General features: G+C 41.7%; 1 long non-coding RNA gene across 7 annotated transcripts in view; it reads left to right on the top strand.

Annotated features, from left to right (window-relative positions):
* The window catches only part of LOC135100407 (uncharacterized), a 64,172-nt gene extending 50,145 nt beyond the window's left edge, over positions 1 to 14,027 (top strand). For 4 of the 7 annotated variants that reach the window (XR_010268686.1, XR_010268688.1, XR_010268689.1 and 1 more), the window contains 3 exons: positions 4,811 to 4,962; positions 11,439 to 11,543; positions 13,372 to 14,027. This is a non-coding gene — a long non-coding RNA (uncharacterized LOC135100407). The remainder of the gene's footprint in view (positions 1 to 4,810; positions 4,963 to 11,438; positions 11,544 to 13,371) is intronic. The other 3 variants (XR_010268687.1, XR_010268691.1, XR_010268692.1) reach the window with 1 other exon arrangement.
* Positions 14,028 to 26,056: the final 12,029 nt, after the last annotated feature.

The following is a 26,056-nucleotide window of genomic DNA, read 5'->3' as shown; positions in this document are numbered from 1 at the left end:
TCTCTCTCTCTCTCTCTCTCTCTCTCTCTCTCTCTCTCTCTCTCTCTCTCTCTCTCTCTCCTCTCAGGTCCAATCATGTGACTGGAATCATAATTTTGGCAACCCTTTCCTACTAATTCGTTCCCCCCTCACCTCTCACTCTCCTCTTCTCTTCTCTTCTCTTTCCTCAAGTTTTATTTCCTAAATTGCCTCTCCACCTTCCTCACGTCCTCCTCACTCTTCCCTCACACTGCCATCTCTCCCCTCCTCCTCCTCCTCCTCCTCCTCCTCTCTTTTTTTTCACTCTCCCTCTCTCCTCTCCTCTCTTTCCTAGACTTCTCCCATTCACCTTTCGGGAACTGGTGTCGTTCACATTTCTTCAGTCCCCTCGTTGCCTTTATGAAGCGCTCTAAGTCCTGCTTGGTTCAGCGGCGTGCTGGTTTCTCCTCCTCCTCCTCCTCTCTCCTTTAAGCGGCGCTGCTCGCTGATCAAGCAACGCCTGTGAAAGCAGCGGACGCGCAGAAACAGAGAAAGCACACACACAAAATAAGTGTTTTCTTTTTACTCTAAACACTTCTTTTACAAGAATGCACCTCCTCATACGCAAAATGTTCGTTCTTGTACACAATTGTCTTTCCTTGTACAAAAATGTACTGTTATTCACAAATTTACTTTATACACTTTTTTTTTCCACAGAATTTAATTTCCTTACTCAAAATGCAACTTTCCATTGGCGGAATACATTTTCTTATAAAATATGTCCTTTAAAGAAAATGCACATTTACAGGAAATTCGGTTTTTACTGTATGAAATCACTTTTTTACCACAAAAATTATGTATTTTCAATACAAGATCCACATTTTTCCTTCACATCATGTAGTGTTCTCATTTTTTTATTTATTTATTTATTTTTTTTACGAGATATACATTTTCTTCTGCATACAATATTTTGAGCAAAATGTGCCTTATTTTAACAAGATACATGCTTTTTTTTTTTTATATACAGCATTTTTAAACATGTACTTTTTTTAAGCGTGATACACCTTTTTCTTTCACATAATATAATATTCCTACACAAAACATACCTTTCTACACACACACACACACACACAACCAAAAAAAAAAAAAAATACAAAAAAAAAGAAAAGAAATTTGCACAAATTTTACGTTTTTTTTTTCTTTTTTTTTCTTTTCTGTCCCTTAACTTGCAAATCAGTGGATCCCGAGCACCTTGCTGCTTCCTGAGTTGTATGGGTCACGCAGCTCTCACGCGAGCTCCGCCTCGCCCTGCCCCGCCAGACGGCCAACACTCGCTGCCACATTTTTTTATAGTCACGTTCTTAGTATGACTTCTGATTGCGGGTCCGGTCACTTGCGCTGTGTCTGCCGCGTCCCTTGTGAGGGAAAGAAACCTAAATGAGAAAGAGAGAGAGAGAGAGAGAGAGAGAGAGAGAGAGAGAGAGAGAGAGAGAGAGAGAGAGAGAGAGAGAGACGGCGTTGAAAAAAAAAAGTTGAAAAAAGTAAAGAAAGAGAAACTACCCTCGCCCTCCGTTTCCTGAAAGTTGAATGCGATGTAATGCAGAAACCAAATTAGAATAAGACCAAATTGCATATTGGAATCGAGCAAGACATTTTCACTGCTGCAGAGAAATACCAGGACCATCGTAACTGAAATACCGCCTTGCAGTATAAAAGGAAAACTCACTCTGGATTCCCTGAAGGTAAGGGCGGCGCGGTCCCTGGAGAAAGGGTGTGTCGGGGCGGAGCAGGAGGAGGAGAGGGCGAGGGAACAGCGGAGCAAGGGAGCCAAGCCAGGAGATGCAGGATTAAGCGGGGACGGGAGTCGAAATGAGGGAGTTTTTGAACAGAGAGAAAGAAGAAAGATATTGGAGACTGAGGGAGACGGTGAAGGGGATGAATTATTACCTAACTGATTGATTGATTTAGACACAGCAATGAGGTCACATGGTGCTGCACTGGGTGGGAAGCTGTGACTGGCGAGGGAGAGTCACTGATCAGATACAGAGAGTAGAATATAGATATGTAGGACGCATGCTCCTGCACTACAAATAAGAGAGTGAAAAGAACTGCAGACCGACAGAAAGACATAGGTAGAAAACAGTAACACGGACTATATATATATATATATATATAGAGAGAGAGAGAGAGAGAGAGAGAGAGAGAGAGAGAGAGAGAGAGAGAGAGAGAGAGAGAGAGAGAGAGAGAGAGAGAGAGAGAGGAAATTTAAGAAAGGGAATGAACTAGAAGCCGTCAGCAAGGAATATACACATAAAAGTAGACAAGTAAAGAAAATAAAATTACGGAGCCGCAAAAAAGAGGAAGAAAAGAGAGGAAGGAAGAAAATGGAGTGCGGCGAGGCGGAAATGAGAAACACAGACAGGTAGAAAGGCGCGCCCGTGCACACACACACACACACACACAGTCAAGTTCACCATAATGAGGCCGCCAAGGTGTTGGAGTGTTACATTGTGTAGTGTTACAGGAAAGAAAAGAGAAATTAAGATGGTGTGGATGAGAGAAGCAAGAAGAAAACAAGAGCCAGAGAAGACTTAGACAAAAGGAGGATACTTTAAAGTCCTGGTGTAAACAAATGTCGAAATTTATGAAAAGAAGACAAAGAAGATTGAGGCGGTGAGTGAAACAAGCAAGAAGGAAACGAGAAGCAAGGAAGTTTTAAACACAAGAAAAATACTGTCAAATTCTGGAGTAAGCATAGATGGAAATTGAGTGATTGTGACTTTGTGAGTGAGAGAAGTAAGAAGAAAACGAGAAGCGGAGAAATATGTTGGACCAAAAAAAAAAAAAAAAACATTCTGTCTAGTCTTGGAGTAAGTGAGAGTAGAACCTAAGAGACTGTGGGTGAGAGAAGCGAGTAGGAAACTGGAAGGAGGAAAGTTTTAGACAAAAGGATGACACTTTCAAGTCCTAGATCATGTGAGTACAAGTGAAAAAATTGTGACTTAGAGAAAAATAATGAGGGAAGGGGAGAGAAAAGTCACCGGACCAAAACAACCTCTTGTTGAGTTAAGTTTTTCTTTTTTTTAAGAAAGAGCGATAAATTAATGGACATCTCTCCTTCCCCGGTGTTTTTGTGCCCCAGTCCGGCTCCTTTCACGTATAATACTAAAAATAACAATGTTAAAATAGAGTAAAATACTTTTAGAACATAATTAGCAAGGACATTTTATTAATTCACCTTTATTTTTTCATTTATCATTCATTTATTTTTTTTTATTTATATCTACTTTCAAATGCTTGTGTAGCTGAAAACACCCTATCGCTCGAAGACATCTTGCGCGTGCCTCCCTTCACGTTGTATTCCTTTGTTCTTCAGCAGAGAATACGAGCAGCTACGTGACACAAACCGCGGAGTTGTGGTCTTGTAACCCGGCAGCAACGCTAAGATGCCCCGAGACAGCGTGCCGTAGTACAATAAGCATCCCTGTGTCTGGAACGCCTTTGGCCGGATTAGTGTGCATGAGAGTGTGTGCTATGTATGGCCTGACGCCCCCGATTACTGGGAATATGACATGGATGACAAGCAAAATTTTTAGAGACAGTAGTCAGGATACGATAAGAAGGTTAAGAAAGTATTTGATGGAGGTTTTAAAGTGGTATAAAGGATATGACAAAGTGACTAAGAGACGATCTTACACACAAAACATCATGGAAAATCATGTGGTGCTTATAACAGCGGTGCCTTTACCTGCTCCACCTTTCCACCCCTAGGTCTTGAAATTTAACGTTGTATTTTTGGATTTTTCCTCGCGGGTTTTCATGGCACACTGTGTTGCGGCGGGCGGGACTTACTTTCATTAGCACGCGAGCCTCGAGGTGGCCGCCGTGTATTTCATGGCCTGATACTCCCCCGCAGCGTCCCTTCATAACTGTCCCATTTGTTTGTCATCCATCGCCAGGCAACGAGGAAAGTTTTTTTTTTTTTTTATTATGTTCTTCCTCTAACATTTTTTTTAATACATAATATATACACATACTAGTACACGCAATCTTTCTTTGTCTGTCTGTTTCTGTGTTTCTCTCTCTCTCTCTCTCTCTCTCTCTCTCTCTCTCTCTCTCTCTCTCTCTCTCTCTCTCTCTCTCTCTACTGCCTATATCCTAATAAACCGATTATTATTATTATTGTTATTATTATTATTATTATTATTATTATTATTATTATTATCATTATTATTGTTATTATTGTTATCATTATTATTATTATGTAAAGACATGTACAAGTCATTTGATTGATAAAGTCAGGTGTGAACGGATAGAGAATGGAAGTCTTGTTTTGAAGTATACACAGATTAATGGTTCCCAGGTACGAGTATTTATATCCACTATGGTCTTGTCTTTTCAGCTCCTCCTGTAAATAACAATGGGGTAATTTGTTTCCAAGAGGAGAATACATTTGACACTGATCGGGTATAAATGAATGGATTTATTCGTGGGTGCTAAATGCTTATTAATTATGATTTAGTGGATGCGAATATGTAAAGTTCCTGCCTGAACAAATCACTATTGAGGTGGAAATTGTGGATGATTTTTACTTAACTGTCATGAAGTGTTAAACAGTAGTAGTAGTAGTAGTAGTAGTAGTAGTAGTAGTAGTAGTAGTAGCAGCAGCAGTGATAGTAGTAGTAGTAGTACACACCAGCAGCAGTAGTAATAGTGATAAATAACGAAGTATTGCACATGGAACTTTACAGATTGACTCACCAACACGACGCATGGAAATATCTGAAGCAACTGTTTGGTGTTTGTTTACCAATTTTGGGTTTAAGGTGAAAATCCCTTTGTTTATTGGCAGTGTGGCTACTGCGAGGCGCTGCTGGCCTTCACACTCCATCCCCTGCGCCCTCCTGTCATTACATCGCCTTTCCAGCGAAGGCATTACTGCGATGGTTATGCGGCTTTTGAGGGGAGTAGCAGCCGCCCATCGCTGGGAAGGACGCGCCTCACGTAAGGGCAATATATAAAAACACATCCGTACCGCATGTGCAATACATTCATATGGCTCTACTTGAAGTGACACGGATTTTAAGGGTGTTTCTCTTTTTTTTTTTATTTTTTTTATTATGTTCTAGTGACAGATTAATAACGCTAGTGACAGTTGAACAGGTCCGTATTCAGAAACGCTTTGCTCTCCCACCACGACTATTTTCAAAGGCCACAGACATGATTAGCTGAGTTCATACGAATGCTTCTCCTGTTAATAATATAGAAATCTTGTTAATCTGTCACTAGAACCGTAAAGACACATTAGGAACGCGTGTGACTTCAACTAGAGCTTTTTGAATGTATTGGAGGTGCGGCGCAGAAGTGTTTCACAATATTGTTCTAACGCTCTGCATGCTTCGTAGAATGTGGCGGCTCCCTGCTGCCTGAGGTGTCGCCGAGTCGCGCTGTCTTGGCCGCGCCTGTGCAGGAAGTGTTACTTCTCGGAATCTTATATTGGCAACTTTTAATAGCCTCTAGAAGAAGTTACTATGGTGTTCAAGTGTGTTTTTATGACTGTATTTATAGTTTAGGATGGATTCTGCATCATCAGTGAGAGAAACCCCCATAAGAACACGATTTGTCATCTTTGTAGCCATTGAAAATAGTCCTTGCGAGAGACCAATGCGCTTCAGAATATCTTCATTACTTGGCGCCTCGTTTCCCTTGTTTTAAGAAGATGTAACGCCGTATTATGACAGAGTAGTAACTCTTAATAAGTACTCGTAGTTTCCCGCGGTGACCACCAACTCCTTCCTCACGATGAACGGGCAGCTGCTCCGCCTCTTGCTGCAGTTTAAAGCGGATGTGCTCATACACTCCACCAATACCTTGCACCGTGGAGGAAGCCTGCACGCCCCTCCCCTCTCCACATTCCACTGAGGCTTTGCAGCGTGGAGGAGGTCTGCAAGCCCCTGCCTTCTCCACACTGCACGAGACCACGGGGTTTACTAGCATATATGTGTTCCAGAAAGGGGAAAAAGATTAAACATAGCGGTCGAATAGAAAAACCTCCTACCCTACCCCACTCCAAACTCCATTCAAGGCTTTGGCAGCGTGCAGGCCCCTCCCTACCCCACACTACATACCGCTTGTCTTACTGCCATATCTGAGCGTTGAAGTTTTCTAGAAATTTTAAAAAATCAACCACGTAGAATAGAAGAGGTTCCCGTGTTGCGAGTCTTGTCGGCGCTGCCTTGCCTTTATGTGCCTTGCTCCTTTTTCCTTCAATACCCCCGAGTGTTGCGGCTCGCCGCCACAAAGCAACACAAAGGAAAAGAAGAAAGAACACACCTTTAGGTCACAATGTTGTACTGTTTTACACAAAGGAAAAGATAAAACTGAAAGTATAAAAGTATGAGATAGAAGACAAGAAAAGACAAGCTAGACTTCCCTTGCACCGCAGCACCTCAGATATGCTAAGTGTGCATCCAATGGAACAAATTATTTACCACAGAACATTCTTACATGACTGGGAAAGGAGAGATGAGGCTGTTGTTCCTTCTCTTTTTCCTTGCCAGCCAGCCAAGTGTTTCTCCCACGCTCCGTGTGACTGTTCTTAACTGTATGTGTGTTCTGTACCAGTTTACTCCTGTTATGCAGTAATGTTACAACGCACAGTGATAATGTGAAGTTCTTGCGGTACAAATATTACTGGAGTAAAAAGCAAAGGTTACTGGGCTGTGGTTGGGAAGAGCCTGAAGACGAAATAGTTCAGAAAACAAAGGATACATAAGGTTTTAGTACGCGAGGAATGAAAAGGAAGAAAAAAAAGACGGAGGGTTCACTAGAAGCATAGTCAGGTCATACAGTACAGGGAGTGCCACGTGTAGGCCTGACGGTTTCCTGCAGCGTCCCTTATCTTCTTAGAATGTTCTTATGTTATGAGAGAATGGATTAGATCAGGAAGAGGAAAGGGGAAGGAGAGAGAAAAAGAGAGGGAGGGAGAGAACTGTGAGGGCAAAGAAATGAGGGAGGGAGGGAAAGGAAAAATTACTGTGATGTGCTCTTATTCTCTCTCCGGGGGCAAGATGGAGAAAAACAGGTGCAGACAGATTACCAAAAAGATGAATTATGAATGGAAGATGAATTATGAAAAAGTATATATTTCTAAATAAGCAAAAACAAAAATATAGAACTGATAGATGATACATGTATGAATATAAGGAAAAAAATATATACATGGGTTTCGGATGATAAAAATACATGACTATTAAAAAGTCATGTTGATATTTGAAAGTAAAAGTGAAACCTTCGACAAAAGTCACTTAGCAGTAGCGGAAAGGACGGGCACACGGGGCGGGAGAAGGCGGTGGCTGGGTTAATGTTGGTGGCTGTGTACGTACACAATACTGTGACATTGTTATAGTATCGTAATATCTGTGGTTTTCCTACATTCGTGCCTGTCCGCACACATACTACACGTATACAAGTAGGTCAATTTATCTATGTGCCAGGCCGGCAATCCCACAAGGGGTGGCCCAGACAGAGCACCACATACTTGTCCACACATCACTCACACTCTTGGCCCCATCGGCTCCTGGTGGACAAGTACGCAGTGCCTCAAAGTTGTCTGGCTCCTGTGAGCATGCTACTCTTTATGCGTGTGAAGGAGCCGAAGCTCTCGTAATAGTTTAAAAAAAATATAAATATCACTTAGCTATCACTTTCCCAAACAACTGCATGGAAAATTACCAGTGGATTAGGGCAGAGTAGCCCCGGAAGTGTCTTGATTTTCCTCTCTTGAAACAACACAACTCAAATAGAAGGCAGAGAGCCTGACATATCGTTCCAGAATTCATGGAACGCTGGATGAAGTGCGGCGCGTGCTGTCTGTCACTCCTGTTGTTGCTGTCACGGGTTTTGCTTGTCGTGATTCGGGTCATAAAGCAGGCAACCGTTTCCTTGAGGCAGGGTCAGGGCTTCTCTGAGGCACCACCAATCTCTTAGTGATCTTTGTATAAGGTCTCCATAGTTCTTTGAGGTAAATGTATTGTGTTAAGATATACTGTGTGTGTGTGTGTGTGTGTGTGTGTGTGTGTGTGTGTGTGTGTGTCATGATGGATCGTGATACTAAAGTTTGTAGGCAAGAGTATGTGTCATGAACTGATTATTATTGTATTACTTGTTATGGTCAATACACCACGTATCTATCTATCTGTGTGTGTGTGTGTGTGTGTGTGTGTGTAGCAGGGTGAGGTAGTACATAATTATAAGCTGGTCACCCACTCATTCATTTCGTACTCTTGTCATTGAGTGTCACAATACAAGTCTAGTGCACACGTATATAGTATTATTCTGACTCAGAACACTGTCTGGTCCCTGCACTGAACAGCCCCGAGCGAGCGCTCCTCACTCACGTGTTCCTCACCGGGAAAATATTGTGAAAGATATATTTCCTGAATCTGGTATCTGGTAGGGGAATTTCTTTTTTTTTTTTTTTTTCATTCACTTCATGATTACCTCAGTGCAGCAGCCCCCAGATGTTGGTTGTCTGCCAAAGTCTCTCTCTCTCTCTCTCTCTCTCTCTCTCTCTCTCTCTCTCTCTCTCTCTCTCTCTCCTGTAAAATGCTAAGTGGCATCATCAAAGCGAGGGAGGAGGGGGAAGCGAGTCCGAGCGACCTTGAAAAGAGCTGAGTGATGATGCCACGTAGCATTTTAAAGGAGTACTTATAATCACCGCAATAATGTTGTCGTGTAATACTTATCGGTAAATTACGTGCTTTTTTATATAATTTGTCTTGTTATAAGATACTGCAATATTCCACAGCCTGCAAAAAATAAGATTAAATAAGTGGCACCTCCGAGACTGCGCAATGCAGCCGTCTGTCCGTCACGTCAGCACACGCATAGCAGCGCACTAGCGAGTCCCATACATTTTCAACTCCTCTAACCTAACGGGTAAACAAAGCCTTAAAATGCATATGTGTATAGAACATTTCCTACTTAGAATTACACGTTCCTTCATGTCATTCAGTATTTGCAGAAACTCGCGTTACACCTTATATACAGTGGACAACAAGCAAGACAACACCGCTACAGAGCACATGGAGGGAAAAGGAGTGCAGTCTGATGCGACTTCCTCCCATCACACAACTTCTCCCATGAAAAAAAAAAAAAAGGAAAGTTAAAAGTGAAACCAAGGAGAGTACATGCAAGCTTTTTTTCCACCCAATTCTTAAGCTGTCTTTGTCCACCGTGATTCAAAGCTTTTCCTCTGCTACATTTTCAAACACTACATGCAGATTTTTTTTCTTTTCCTACTTCTTTTTCTCTTGTGAGTCTAGTAGCCTTCGAGTCACTCTGATGTTTTGAATGCAAAGTGGATTTCAGTGCTTTTGGCTTGTTGCAAATGGCTGTCTGTCTCTTATTCAACATATACTGCCGCCAACATTATTGCCGGTGAGAGCCGCCGCGGGCACCACCACCTCCTCAAAGGGATGTAACGCATGGCTTGGTGTGTGTGTGTGTGTGTGTGTGTGTCACGCGTCGCTAAGCCTCCCAGGATGGCCCGGCGGGAAGGGTCTCTCGCCGCGCTCTTTGGAGGCAGGCTCAGGTTATTGATTTCTAGCACTAAATTTACCGCCGCTGGTATTACCTGAGCCTCGGTATGTCGCGCCTTGTACATATGCTAATAATCGCATGAAAGGACACAAGGCGGTACGGTACCCTTAGCAGTGACGACAGGTATAGGTGATGGCTTATGATGCTTGAAATTACCCTAAAAATTTATGAATAAACAAAGTAAGATTTCATGCATTAGAAGTAAGATTTACATGCATTAATTAATTTTCATGCATTTTCATGCATGTAGTAGCAGCCCTCCGCCATCATGGCGGAGGGCTGCTACTACTACTACTACTACTTCTACTACTACTACTACTACTACTACTACTACTACTACTACTACTACTACTACTACTACTTCTACTACACACACACACACACACACACACACACACACACACACACACACACACACACACACACACACATTTAAGTAATTTAAGTGACTGGAAGAAATCTTTATCATATGTACTTAGCAATTCAAAAGAACATTTTTTATTAGTTAGGAAAAAGAAGCATCGATGTTTTACTCTACGGAGTAAAAGTCTGAATATTTAAATGTCACAAAACAACAAAATGTAAATAGATGAAAAAGTATTATTGTCCTTGGTAATTTGAAACGTTAATAAAGAACAAAAAAGAACAAAAAAGACTATCAATGCTTTACAAGCGATAAAGAAAAAAAAAGAATAACGAGAGCAGCGAGACATGAACATATCAAAAGAAACATTATTTTATTCCGCGATCTGCAACAGCACAATAATTAACAGGAAAAAAGAAAAGCATCGATTTAATATAAAAGGAGAAAATTGAATTGTGTAAATAAAAAAATAAAAAAAAGCCAGGAAAAATGCCTGAAAACGGAGCTAATCATCTCTGTAGCCTCAAAAACAGTCGTGGTGAGAGCAAAGGCAACTACTACTACTACTAATAATAATAATACTACCACCACCATTACTACTACCATCACCACCACCACCATCACATCACCACCACCAGCACCACTACTACTACTACTACTACTACTATTACAACTACCTTCACTTCCTATGACTATTTACTATCTCGTTTTTGCTATATTATTACCTGCACTTTCTCCTCCTCCTCCTCCTATTTTCCTTCCTTCACTGTTATTATCATCATCAGTTGATCAGTATAATAAGTTTTCTAAGATCAAATGACCTTTCTTAATAACGTTTTTTTTTTCTTTTTTTTTTTTCTTTTTCGTCTTTTGATCTATTAAGGAAACTGTGTAGTACGTATATTAATCCAGTAATCATTGTGTCGTCTCGTTCACGGGTCTGGCACTCATTCATAATCTCTCAGAAACTTCTTTTAATTCCGAATCAATTTACTTATCGTACTCTTATATTTTGGGAGTTCATCTTACATGCGAATAATATTTAGTCAGAGAGAGAGAGAGAGAGAGAGAGAGAGAGAGAGAGAGAGAGAGAGAGAGAGACTTACAATCATTCACACTCGTTAATTACAAACTTTAAAAAACATCGATATTTTTAACAAAACTCTCAAAACAATCCATAACTTTACTTATACAAGCCAGCAATCATACGAACGCACACAAATTAATACCAGCGATAGAAAAAGAACTTATATTACAAGTATAGCTACGTATTCTGAAACGCTTCATTTGTTGTCTCACCATTTTTTTCTTTTTTCGAATGCCACAGAGATGATTAGCCGGGTTCTCAAATGCGTTTCTTCTGTTAATAATACAAAAATCGTGTTAATCTGTCACTAGAACCATGAAAACATCTTTGAAAACCTGTGCAATTTCATTTAGAGTCTTATTAGTTTAGTGGAGGTGCGGCGCAGAAGTGTTTCAAAATAGGGATCATTGTCTCGTTTTCCTTCAGCCTGGCGGCCCTGCTCGGTCCCTTCCACGACTCGCAGCGAGAGAGAGAGGTCGAGGTGCGGCGGTCTCGTGGCGGAAGCCTGAAGGAGGCGGTGAAGGAGTGAAGGTAAGAGTTTGGTAATGAAAAGAATGTTAAATTATTATTCAGTGCGTGGAATTAATGTGTAACCCGTGAGATTGTGAATGATTAGGTTGAAGACTTGAGGATTAGAATGGATAGGTGTGATTGGGTTAGGTTTGTCCAGGTATGGGGATTAGGTAAGCCACGTTAGGTAATGTGATTAGCTTGAGCTGATATAGGTTGACCAGGTGAGGTTGGTAGGTGTGATTAGGTTGAACAGATGGTGATTACAACACTTAAGTAGTTAAGCTTATCAGGGGAGAGATGAATATGCTGATCAGATGGGAAGTTATAGAAGTTTAGCATTTTGCGAGGGAATAAGCTGCAAGGGTGATTAGACTGCAGGTAAAGTGATTTAACTTGTCAGGTGAGAGAAGTATGCTGACCAGATGGTAAGTTGGTTGCTTGTTTGTCCAGGTGATTGACGTCTGATTAAGCTTACTGAGGTGATAATTAAGGAAGTGAATTTAAGATTATATTATATAAGCACGTAAAATCATGTTGGATTGGTGTGTCCGTGGCTGCTATTTTGTGGTCCCTCTGCTTATTCGCTGTGCTGAGTAGCAGTTGGCTTGTGAACTACGATTGGTCATTATTTTCCTTTATTCATTATCACACACACACACACACACACACACACACACCTACCTACTTACCTACCTTTAATAACGCTGTATGCACACCCACGCACTCTCATGCAGAAAATACTGATGACACTCAAAAAAAAAAAAAAAAAACTGGTGGCACAAGAAAACTGGTGGCACTCAGAATACTGGTGATGAACTCAAAAATACTGGTGATGCACTCAAAAAAATTGGTGATGCACTCAAAAAACTGGTGATGCACTCAAAAATCTGGTGACACTCAAAAACCTAGTCAGGCAGCCAAAACAATGGTCATGCACTCAAAAAGACATAACCCCTTCTCAAACACACACACACACATTTCCATTCTAAATTTGCATTAGACTTTTCTAATACTGCTTTGTTCTATTAAACTACTTATTTATTTATTTATTTTATTTATTTATTTTTTTTTTTATCCAGTTCACCTGAAAGTTGGCCTATTTCAGATAGTTCTTTTCCTAATTTGTTATTCATCTGATAAATATTTTCTTGTATAATATTTCCTCATGTATTTGGCTACAAAATTCTTTCCCTTATAATGACGTGTTCATTATACAGTGGGTTTCAAAAAGATAGGCTAGATTTGAAATTGTTGTTTCTCTGGAACCATAAACTGACTATGAATAAAATTAATAAACTTAAAAGGTACGGATCAAAGTTTAAAATGACTCTTCTTTTCAAATTGTAAGTTTTTTATTTGTGTTCTTCATGAGCACAGAGATACAGAAATATTTAATCAGGTTCATCTTTCAAACTTGTGTATTAACTGTCATGCCATTGAAATATCTGTGATGCCATGCAAATTTCTTCTATCTGGTGTTTTCTTCTATTCTGCATCATCCTTCAAATTTTTGCCTTTAAATTATAATAGGGACGTATTTATCAAACGCGCATTTCTCAGCTTCAAACGTTATACTGCCATACTTTTCAGATTTTCTCTACCCGGTGCTTTCCTTTCTTTCAATTTTTGTTTCTTGAATATGACAGTATGGAATTTAGCCATATTTCATATTAAATCTCAGCACAGTTCTATACCATGCAGTGCTTGTCATGCTTCCTCCATTTTCCCATCATATATTTTGTGTAGTCTTAGTTTTGTAGGGAATCAGTTATCAAACACATTACAAGGAATCACAACACATACAAGCTTCATGTATCTAGGAACTAATGGTCTGTTTTCCTTGTAGGTGTGAAGTGTGCAGCTTCCACTTCATCATCCCATGAACAGCCCACAGGAATCTCTACCAGCACCTGGTTATTAAACAGTGTTGTCACGCCAGGCCCAATGTACTCCATTGCAATCAGGGAGTCGAGCTTCACCAGGAAAAGAGGCAGAGCGTCACCACCTTCAAGCCCCACAAGAGGTATTAAGTATCGTTGGGACAAAGCAATCAGGGAAGAGTCAAGTTGCAGTAAGAAGAGTGTGTCAAGAATTTCAAGCAGGAAGAACACGTAAAATTCCCTTCAAGTCATGGCGGGACCGACAGGCAACCTTCAACACTTGTGGAGGCACGAGAGCTGCAGGCAGTTTCACAAAGAAGAGGTTGCTCCTCACTCAAGTTGACGCAAGGACACAAGAATTGGCAAGTGTTGTTGCTCCCAGGCCCTGCTGCAAGAGTTCTCCAGTCCACTCCAGTCTGGGAAGGAAGAATGTAGCAAGTCCTTCTCTTCTGTACTCAACAACCACCACCACCACCTTCATTCAGGCTTGGGATAAGTTTTGTACATTCCAGCACTTCAGTAATAAGGAAAAAAAGTGCCATGTTTATATTATTGTTGTGTATTTATTCACTTAACATTCACATTAAAACAATAAACATTCAGTATACCATCTTGAACATAATGATAGTTATTTATGCCATGTCAATAATATCTTTGGCAAATAGTCTTTCTGGGAGTACAGGTCATGCCCCCAAGGTAAAAAAAAAAAGTCAGGATTGGCTACTAAACTAAGTTTAAGATACCATTTGCACATAGAAGCCCCATCCCAGCCGACACTGGAGTCGCTGGGACGGGGCTTCTATGTGCAAGTGGTATCTTAAAAGTTTAGAGGGCACAATCCTGTTTTTTTTTTTTTTTACCTTTGGGGCATGCATGAATTGTTATCAAATATTTATTTTTACACTATTATACCACACTGTTAGCAAACTATATATTTATTTCACATATATAATAAGAATAGTCACAAATATTTATTTATTAGCAAAGACATACAAGTCGTACACAGCAGTGCATCCTGGACTAGAGACACTACTCTGATGGAGTCAGCTGACATGTGCTGTGGCACCTGGCTCGACACTTGTACAGCATCAGCACACCCAGTACTGGCTGCAGACACTCTCCATTTGGCTCTTCACCTGATGTCACACCCTGCAACATGGCACTACTGGCCTGACTGCAGACAGGACGTTCGCCAACACAAGACAGACATCTGCAAAAGAGTAATGCAACTTGGGGAAGATGGAAAGTTACTAAGACATGAACTAATATCACACATACATACTAATTCTATAACTCAAATGCCGGCATTTTACTTTTCACAATCTTTTCACTCCCTTGAACAGCCCATCACCTGGCCCAAACAATCCTGAAACACCCCACAATTCATATCTATTTATCTTTCTATATCCATAAATTCCCCAAAAAACCTTATTTTTCACTAAACACCTTTCACGTGCACATCTCACAACAAAAACTCAAGCAACGCATCCTCTCCTCTTATTTCACACTGATCACTGCAGACCATTCCTTCTAACCCTCTTCAGTAACTCTCCACAACACACCACACCGGTAACACTCATCCATCCCGGTCACTCTTAACAAAAGCACCACAAGTGCACTTACCCAGCCCACACACTGCCTCTCTTGCAATCCTGTACCACTATTTTCACACTTACTGCTCTTCTAATCTTGGTAAGAGCACGCCTAATTTACTAATCTTATTAACCACCTCCCTCTTATCCTGCACATACATACATAAGGATTCATACACACACCATGACTCTCAACAATACTCTGATTACATACAGTTGAGGATTCCTTATCCAAAATTGTTGGGAGTGAATGAAAGTGGTGCATATTTTAGATTTCCCCAGTTTTTTTTTAATGACAACTTGCCAATTTCTGATACCTCCCATGGCAGTAAATCAAGCTCTAGTAATCAATTTTTTGGTGGGACAAAAACATGACAAGACATGACAATTAAAAACTTAGATTTTTAAATTTAGGATAGAGGATTCTCAAGTGTAGCAACAAAACACAGTGTTCACCTGAATTGGTTCCTGCAGTCACCGCCACCTGTCAGTCACAAGGTTTCCAGTAAGGTGTATTTCTTGCTCCTGAGTTATGGGAGCGTCCCAAGCTTTCTTCCACTTCCTCTCCGTGTTACCACCTGTGGGGAAGACACACACCTATACTCCTGCTGCATGACTCACAACTCGGTCCAGAATTTAACCGTTTCACCACAACATTACACAGCAAAGAAGGCACGACAGAAAACATTGACATGTACATTTAACTCTTAAAGCAGTGGGCTGTATTGTAACTTGAAGGTCTCCACATACATGATAAACTAGACTTTTCATTATGACAAGATATGATATGTCTACTCAAATAAGAAGACATGGAAAAAGTGCCAAATTGTCATACATGGCAACTCACGTGCCCTGAAGATGTTATGCTCAGTCTTTCAATCACTGAGAGACTGTCAGGCACAGTGGAGAGAGGTGTCTCTCCTGCGCTGTCAGGCACAGTGGAGAGAGGTGTCTCTCCTGCGCTCCCCTGTACTTTTTTCCCCCTTGCCACTACCTTCTCATTTCATCGCTCACATTCAATACCCCTAACATTACAATGGATCCCGGCAAGTTTAACAGGGAAGAGAGTGCCGTGATGGTGTTTGAGTCAAGGTCAGTAACTGTGGGGCTGGAAGGAAGACAGGGAGATCAAAGACAGCCGTGACACAGTTGGCCAGGGCTACACTAGTGCTGGGCATAGCTGCCACTCCTGAGAGAAAGGCTAAGGGCAAAAAAAGGAAGACAAATACAGGAATAATAAGTTGATGGAACACATGCACGGTGAACACTTAATTGCCACGCCATCTTTCTCCTGGTCAGAAGAGACCTGTGAGCTGCAGGATGACTGGGGGTGAGCGGCCTCCGTCCACCACCCGGGTGACGGCTGCTTTTGAATTTGCCATCTTCCTTCCTGTCTCACAATTACTGATCCCTTCTTGAACAAATACCATCACAACACTTTTCTTCACTGTCAAGCTTGCCAGGACTCATTATGTGAGGAAAATTATGGGTGAGCCATCACATGAGAAGCTTGTACCAAGGGAAAACAGGCAGGGGAGTGTGGCAGTGTAGAAGAGGGGGACAGCTGAGTGTCATTGAAGAAGAGGGGATAGTTGTCTGGAAGGTTGTGTCGAGTTGATAGATGGAAGAATTGATTTTTTAGACAGCAAACAATAACTAGTTTGGTCTGCCCCAGTCAGAAATTTTTGAGAGATCAGAAGTGAGGTGTTCTGTGGCTTCCCTGCGTGAACTGTTTACTTCCTGAAGGGTTGGATGTCTATGAAAAGACATGGATAAGTGCGGGGTGGTATCATCAGTATAGGAGTGGATAGGACAACAAGTTTGGTTTTAGAAAGTCACTGATGAATAATAGGAAAAGTGGGTGACAGGACAGAACCCTGAGGAACACCACTGTTAATAGATTTAGGAGAAGAATAGTGACCGTCTACCACAGCATCAATAGAATGGTCAGAAAGGAAACTTGAGATGAAGTTACAGAGAGAAGGATAGAAGCCGTAGGAGGGTAGTTTGGAAATCAAAGCTTTGTGCCAGACTCTATCAAAAGCTTTTGATATGTCCAAGGCAACAGCAAAAGTTTCACCAAAATCTCTAAAAGAGGATGACCAAGACTCAGTAAGGAAAGCCAGAAGATCACCAGTAGAGAAATAATGAGTGGTTAGTGTTAATACTACTACTACTACTGCTGCTACTACTAGGGTCTGGAAGGGAGAGTTGGGAGTGTTAAGTGTGTGGTGTTCATGCTACTACTAATGCTACTACTCCTACTGTTATTACTACCACTACCACTAAGCTAACTTGAGAGAGAGAGAGAGAGAGAGAGAGAGAGAGAGAGAGAGAGAGAGAGAGAGAGAGAGAGAGAGAGAGAGAGAGAGAGAGAGAGAGAGAGAGAGAGAGAGAGAGAGAGAGAGAAATTTTATATAGAGAAAAACAAAAAAAATACATCAACAACAACCTCATTAATCTGTTAGAGAAGGACTGAGAGAAGCTTACCATACAAGTGTGGCTCTCCCCAGCAGCAGCAGCAGCAGTAGCAGCCCCTCTGCCCGGCACAGCTGCCCCATCAGGCACCTCCACTGCTCCCAGCCGTCCTACATCTGTGCCACCAGGAAGCTTACAAGGGCCACCTGCAGCTCTGCCACTAAGCTGTCTGGCCTGCAACACAAATCAAGATCAGAATATATTTAATACTGTACTTAATTCCTGCCAACTACTACTACTACTACTACTGCTACACTGTTCTGGAGTGCTAAAAAATATACAATAATAACTATGACTACTGCTGTTACTGCAATTATTACCTAACAATAGTGAAGGGCAGAGAGAGAGAGAGAGAGAGAGAGAGAGAGAGAGAGAGAGAGAGAGAGAGAGAGAGAGAGAGAGAGAGAGAGAGAGAGAGAGAGAGAGAGAGAGAGAGAGAGAGAGAGAGAATGGAAAGAAAAAAAACAATAACAAGTAAACAAAGAGAACCTGTCCAATCATTGACTTCAAACTGTAGGAAGAACCAAGCCTATATTTTGTGACTTGACTGGGACTACCCCCTCTCTGTAGGCTGTCCTGGCTGGCTGGGTGAAGCCACAGTCCCTTCCTTTCACTTCATTTGTGGTGGCTGGGGGGCGTTGGGGGCTGGGAAGTGGGTGAGGTGAAGGGCTGTGGGTCTGGTGTGTCTGTGGTGGAGTGTGGGGCTGCTTGTGAAAGCTGTGAGACTGTTTGTGAGGCTCCTGTGGTGTGTGTGATTTTTAGGAGTGTTAAAAGTAGAAGGCCGGAAGTATTATTAAAGTTATACTTTGGCGCTGGTCAGACCTCATCTAGACTACGCTGTGCAGTTCTGGTCCCCACATTACAGGAAAGATATAGGTCTATTAGAATCAGTACAGAGGAGAATGACTAAAAGGATACAGGGGATGAGGAGTATTCCTTACGAGGCGAGGTTGAAGCTGTTAAATTTACATTCTTTAGAGATACGTAGGTTAAGAGGGGACCTGATAGAAGTCTTTGAGTGGTATAAGGGTTATAACAAGGGGGATGTAGGCAAAATTCTTAGGATCAGCAACCAGGGTAGAACAAGAAATAATGGGTACAAGCTTGAAAAATTTGGGTTTAGGATGGAGATAGGAAAAAATTTGTTCTCAAAAAGAGTGGTAGATGAGTGGAACGGACTCAGTAATCATGTTGTTAGTGTTAGGACACTAGAGAGCTTTAAGAGAAGATTAGACAAGTTTATGGATGGGGATAACAGATGGAAATAGGTAGGTATATTTCATACAGGGACTGCCACGTGTAAGCCTGGTCGCTTCTTGCAGCTTCCCTTATTTCTTATGTTCTTATGTTCTTATGTATGTGTGAGGTATGTGGTGGTCTGTGAAGGGCCTGTGTCAGATGCTGTGTCAGGGGCTGTGGAGGGCTGTGGGGAGGTGGAGGGGCTGCTGTATGTGTGTGTGTGTGTCTTGGAGGATCTGAACTCAACCACTGGCATTAATTCTGCCGCTGAACAAACTCCACCTGAAAAATAAGGAGAGAATTAATGGCTGGTGATAAAATAATAATAACAATAATAATAATCTATCTATTTGAATTAATGACTGGTAATAATATAGTGATAATAATCTATCTGTCTGTCTGTCTTCTTGTCTGTCTGTCAGACAATCAGATCAGGCTGGTAATCCCACATGAGGCAGCCCAGTACACACACACACACACACACACACACACACACACACACACACACACACACACACACACACACACACACACACACAAACCTAACCCAATCACTTACAGCCTTCTTCTGCTTGTTCCTCAGAATCTTAATGGCCTCCATGCCCCGTTCCTTCCACTGTGGGGGCGACTCAGAGGTGTGATAAAGAAACAGCTTGTACTGCCTGCAGGTGGGGGGGGGGGGTTACGTTAGGCTGGCACTGTCTGCATGTTAGGTTAGGTTAATAAAATTAAGAGAAGTTATGTGAAGAACAAGGAGAGGAGGAGGAGGAGGAGGAGGAGGAGGAGGAGGAGGAGGAGGAGGAGGAGGAGGAGGAGGAGGAGGGGGAGGTAAGTAAGAAAGAAAACATAGATTGAGAGAAAATAATAATAATAATAATAATAATAATAATAATAATAATAATAATAATAATAATAATAATAATAATAATAATAATAATAACTATTTACCTGCAATAAGAAAACCTGACCTTACCTAACAATGATAAAACAGCAAAATTACCATCAGTACTTGATCTGACCTCACCTCACCTAACAACAAGAAACAGCAAAACTACCAACAACATTTCTCAATAAAATAATAAACCAATAAAAAGCTCACAAAATAATAATAATAATAATAATAATAATAATAATAATAATAATAATAATAATAATAATAATAATAATAACAATAATAATAAAAACACCATTACCAACCTGACCTGACCTCGAAACTCAGTCTTATCATTTCCTCCTCCTGGTCATCATCACTAACCACGAAGACCTCCAGCAAGGTCACCACTGGTTCAAAGTAGGGGTCACGCTTCCCTACTCTGCTGGTTGACTCCCCCTCCTCGCTCACCACGCTGTCATCGAGGTCTGTCTGTCTGAGAGAGAGAGAGAGAGAGAGAGAGAGAGAGAGAGAGAGAGAGAGAGAGAGAGAGAGAGAGAGAGAGAGAGAGAGAGAGAGAGAGAATTAGGCTTGGTTGGGCTAGGAGGAGGAAGAGATGGGAAGAGAGAAGAGGAGGTCTAGATGAAAGAAAGAGGAGGAAGAGGAAGAAGAGGACAAACATACATGGATATACAAACAAACAAATAAACAAACAAACAAATATTCAGTTGAGACAAGAAAACTGAAAAAAATGAAAAAAATAAAAACGATATATTCTGACACACACACACATAACGAACCAACAAAACAAACAAACAAAACAAACAACAAACACAAGAAAATGAAGAGAAAAATAAGGAAAATATTTACGTTAAAACTTTATTTTTTTTTATCCTTAACGAACACAAGAACTCCCCCACTCCCGTCCTCCCTTCCCTCACACACACACACACACACACACACACACACACACACAATTCCATAAATAAAAAAAATAAAAAAATCGAAAATACAATAAAATAAGGAGGCATTTTGAGCCATATTTCCTTATTTCCCCTTGTCCCCTCGTCCCTTAGCGCTCAAGATGGCCGCCCACACCTGCTTCTTACTGGCGGGCAGGTGTGTGTGTTGTAAATCGCTAAATAAAGGAGTAATTAATAATGGTGGGGCATCACCCTCGATCATCCCTCGATTTTCCGCCATAGGATCCCCGCCACCCGCCCTCACATATACGCCTATTTTCCCTATTTACACCTCTGCACCGCCGCCATTCTCGTGTGTGTTGATAGCCAGATGATGTGAGTGTAGAACGGTAGCCATGTTACCTTCTCAAGAGCCATGGTGTCGCCGATGATGATGGATAATTGTGGCTGCCTCTATCAATCCCTCCGATGCAATTTTGTACGCAGACTCACCATCTGATATCTTGATCTTGATCTTGATGGTACAGGTGGCACAGGATCACTCCTGAGCCAGGCCTTTGGATCGGCAACTCCTGTAGAAAGGGGAAAAAAAAAAGAGAAACGAACAGCATCCTCTATCCTAATTGTTCATACACCTGGCACGCCACATTCTCTCCAGAAACTCTTTCACCGCCTCAATCATCCTTTCATTGGCCTCTCTACACAGTCCCAGCAACAACACCATCCATTCCTTTCCTGTCTTCTCCACTCTTTCATTCCTATCATGCCCTAACTCAGTCAGTATCACTTGCATCATCTCATTCCTGTCTCTGGCATACTGCACACACTCCAGCACCACATGTTCCACCGTCTCATCCTCTCCCATGTCACACATCTGGCACACTTTGCTGCGGGACTCAGACCACCTGTAACTCCTTGCATTCACATCCATACACTGTGCCCTCGCTCGGAAGAGAAGATCACCGCCCAGGCTTCCATCATACCACCTTTCATACCTCGGGGCCTCTTTCTCCTTGTACCATTCCAGGGTCTTCTTTCTTTCCATCTCATTCTTCCATTCATTCAGTCCCACACATTTCACTTCTTTGTCTATCTCATTCTTCCATTTTCTCACATCCCATTCGGCTCCCACTCTTCCTCCTCTTGTTACCACCCATTCACGCTCATTTTGATTCCTACCAGCCATTCTTATCGCCCACACAACTTGCAATCCATTCCTGTCTGTCATTCTCATGCATCTCTTCCTCCATTTGCTTCCACTTTCATTCCACAGGTACACCTTCCTTGCTATTCTTGCATCATCCATTCTCTCAAGCCTAATCTTGTACCTAAGTGTGGCTTTTGTCAGTCTTTCTCTGAAGGTGCTCCATCCCATGTCACCTCTCAAGGCTTCAACTGCTGTGCACCTCGGTGCACTCAGTGCCATCCTTGCTACTTTGTTCTGGCCCACTTCTAACTTATCAATTTCACTTTCATTCCATGCAATCACATCCATACCATACATTATACATGGCACAGCCACACTCTTCCACACTTCTCTCAACCCATCATACTTACTTGCTCTCATCCTTGCCGCGCTTCCCAATCGACCTACCCACTGGTTTAGCATACTTATCTTTTCATTCTTTGCCTTTGCACACCCACTAGGACTCATCCACATCCCTAAGTACTTGTATTCTTGCACCTGTCTCAACTCATTCTCTCCAAGTCTCCATACCACATTACTTTCATCCTCTGATCTATTCACAATCATTACTTTGCTTTTCTCACTGCTAAACCTTACTCCAAAGTCTTTACCATAGCCATCCACTACATCCAACAAACTTTGAAGCTCATCTGCCGATTCACTCATAACAACTACATCATCTGCATAAAGGAGCACACATACTTTATCATTCCCCACACTTACCCCTACATTCATTCTTCTCATCCTGGCTGCTAGCTCCTCTGTATACAGGCTAAAAAGGGTTGGTGACAATATACAGCCCTGCCTAACTCCTCTCTCACTCTTCACCCAGTCTGTTTCTATGTCTCCTAGCCTGTATCTAGCTCTTGTGTCCACATACATACTTTGCACTACGTTAACTATCTTTGCACTCAATCCAATCTTTTCTAAGACTCTACCTAACATTTCTCTGTTCACTCTATCATAAGCTTTCTCTATATCCAAAAAACCTAGGTACAATTTACCCCATCCTTCTTTTTCTTCTCAATCATTTCATTCACCACAAACATATTGTCCTCAGCTCTCCTGTCCCTACGAAAACCATTCTGTTCTTCACCCAGCACTCCAGCTCTCTCAATCCATTTACACAGTCTCTCATTCAACACTGCACTGAAAACTTTACCTACTGTATTCACTAATGCAATTGGCCTGTAGTTCTTCAGCTCATTCTTACTCTTAAATCCTCCCTTATGTAACAGACACACTCGGCTCTCATTCCACTTTCTTGGCACTCTCTCTTCATCCCACACTCGGTTGAATAACTCAGTCATTCTGTCTATCACTACCTCCCCACCATTCTTGTAGAACTCATAGGGTATATCATCTGGACCTGCTACCTTGCCATTCTTCTGCCTTCTCACACACCTCTCCACTTCATTCCTACTGATTCTTTCATCCAGTTCATCTGCATTCTTCCTTTCCAGTGTTACACATTCTTCTCTCACACTAAACATCTCACCTACCCCACCTACTTCTTCCCAGAACCCTTTGATTGCCTCCCTGATTCCATCCTTCTCTGTTATAACTACACCCTCCACTTTTAGACTCTCCACACCAACACTGCCTGACATATTCTCACCTCTCATGAACTTGTACCATTCACGGCCACCTTCCATACCTTTCTCCCTTAAAGATTGAATCACGCTCCTTTCACTCTTCACTTTAGCATTCATTATCATTCGTCTCGTCAACCGCTGCTGCTTCACATACGCTGCCCATGCATTCAGATACTCATTCTCTGCCTCATCGCTTTCATGCCTCTTTTTCCTCAGCCATCTACACTGTCTACTCATTCTCTTTCGCTCCTTCCTAGCCGCTCTGATTTCATCATTCCACCATGGTTTACAGACATTCTTTCTTCTACCTACTCTCACAAACCCTATCTGGTTCTCAGCAGCACCCCTCACGTCCTCAACCAGTTTCTCATTCAGATGCTCCACGTCATGCACACTTTCGTCGTCCCAGCTTCTCTCACTCAGATCAACCTGAAAGTTCTCCCACCCTACATCTCTCAGTCTCCACTTCTTTCTCTTACTTGCCACTTTCACTTCATTCCCACCCTGCATCAAGCACTCCACAACCAGCATGTTGTGATCGGACACAATATCAACCAAACCATCCTCATCTATCCACATGTGCGACACAATTTCACGCATTCTTCCATTCACCAACATGTAGTCAATTGTCGATTCCTGTTCTCTTGCACTCCAAGTCACACGCCCCTCTGCCAAAGTAACGTTCAGATTTTCCAGCTCCAGTTCATCAACAAACTCTCCAAGCATTTCACCATTCCTGTTCACCTGTTCCCCCAGTATTCCCACATGTGCATTCATGTCACCCATAACTAGCACTCTCTCCTCTCCATGCTCTCTCACAACTTTCTTAAGTATGTCATACTTCCTCCTATTTTCCCTCTCTGCTCTTTCACCCATGACAGTCATGTACGCTACCACCAGTACCACCTTCTCTGGTCTGCCACGACCATCCATGCATTCCACTCTTACTGCAAGCACATCCTCACTACTTGTACACTCCCCCACATCAATCTCCTCTACTTTCAGTCCTCTTTCTTTCTTGTAGAGTAGGGCTACGCCTCCTCCCAGTGTTTCCTGTGCCTTACGCCCCTTTCCAATCATAACATACTCGCATCCCTCCATTCGTACATCATCTCTCAGGTGAGTCTCAGTGAGCCCGACTAAGTCGAACCTCCACTCCCTGAGCTCCTTGCATACATCCTCAAACTTGCCCACACCCCATCCTCTCACATTCATACAGCCAATCTTCACACATTTACTTGCCTGGTTAGTCTCTTTTTCTTTCATGTTTGCTGACATCAGTGGGTCCTCCTCGTCATGCATCGTCCACACAACACACCTGCCTCGCCCTCATCCACTCTCGATCTTGATCTTGATGGTACAGGTAGCTCGGGATCACTCTTAAGCCAGGCCTTTGGATCGGCAACTCCTGTAGAAGGGGGAAAAAAAAAATAACAAACAGCATCATCTACAGTAACTGTTCGTACATCTGGCACGCCACATTCTCTCCAGAAACTGTTTCACCGCCTCAGTCATCCTTTCATTCGTCTCTCTACACAGTCCCAGCAACACCATCCACTCCTTTCCTGTCTTCTCCACTCTTTCATTCCTATCATGCCCTAACTCAGTCAGTATCACTTGCATCATCTCATTCCTGTCTCTGGAATACTTCACACATTCCACCACCACATGTCCCACCGTCTCATCCTCTCCCATGTCACACATCCGGCACACTTTGCTGCGGGACTCAGACCACCTGTAACTCCTTGCATTCACATCCATACACTGTGCCCTCGCTCGGAAGAGATCACGGCCCAGGCTTCCATCATACTACCTTTCATACCTTGGGGCCCCTTTCTCCTTGTACCATTCCAGGGTCTTCTTTCTTTCCGTCTCATTCTTCCATTCATTCAGTCCCACACATTTCACTTCTTTGTCTATCTCATTCTTCCATTTTCTCACATCCCAGTCAGCTCCCACTCTGCCTCTTGTTACCACCCATTCAATCTCATTTTGATTCCTCCCAGCCATTCTCATCGCCTACACAACTTATAAGCCAATCCTGTCTGTCATTCTCATGCACCTCTTCCACCATTTGCTTCCACTTTCAATCCACAGGTACACCTTCCTTGCTATTCTTGAGTCATCCATTTTCTCAAGCCTAATCTTGTATCTAAATGCTCTCTCTAGTTTACAATTTTGAATCTTGATCTTTGTCTGGCATCTTTTGGGAGTTTTTTGAAGCTTTTTTTTTTTTAATGTTTTTAATATACTTTTCGAATAGTGTTGAAAGTAAATTGTGGGGAATTTAATGGGCTATCATGGTGTACTATTGGTTTTGTTTTTTTGCCGGTAGTTATTTAGATATTCAGAAAAATGTTGAAGGTATTTGGGTGTCTTAGAATTTGATATATATATATATATATATATATATATATATATATATATATATATATATATATATATATATATATATATATATATATATATATATATATATATATATATATATATATATATATATATATATATATATATATATATATATTTGTTTTTGTTTTTGTTTTTCTCTTTATTAACTAACTTGTAATTGGTGATGGTGATAGTCAGAGATGAGGAATTTAATGGACTATCATGGTGTACTACTACATTTTCTTTTCGTCTGTTAGTTATTTAGATATTGTGAAAAATGTTGAAACTATTTACGAGTAGGTGTCTCAAAATTAGAATTGCTATATATTTTTCAACTTTTATCCTTATTAACTAATTTGTAATTGGTGATGGCGAT

The sequence above is a fragment of the Scylla paramamosain genome, chromosome 5 (assembly GCF_035594125.1).
Source record: "Scylla paramamosain isolate STU-SP2022 chromosome 5, ASM3559412v1, whole genome shotgun sequence".
NCBI lineage: Eukaryota > Metazoa > Arthropoda > Malacostraca > Decapoda > Portunidae > Scylla > Scylla paramamosain.
The sequence above is the reverse complement of the archived record's forward strand: the minus strand, read 5'-3'. Positions and strand labels throughout refer to the sequence as shown.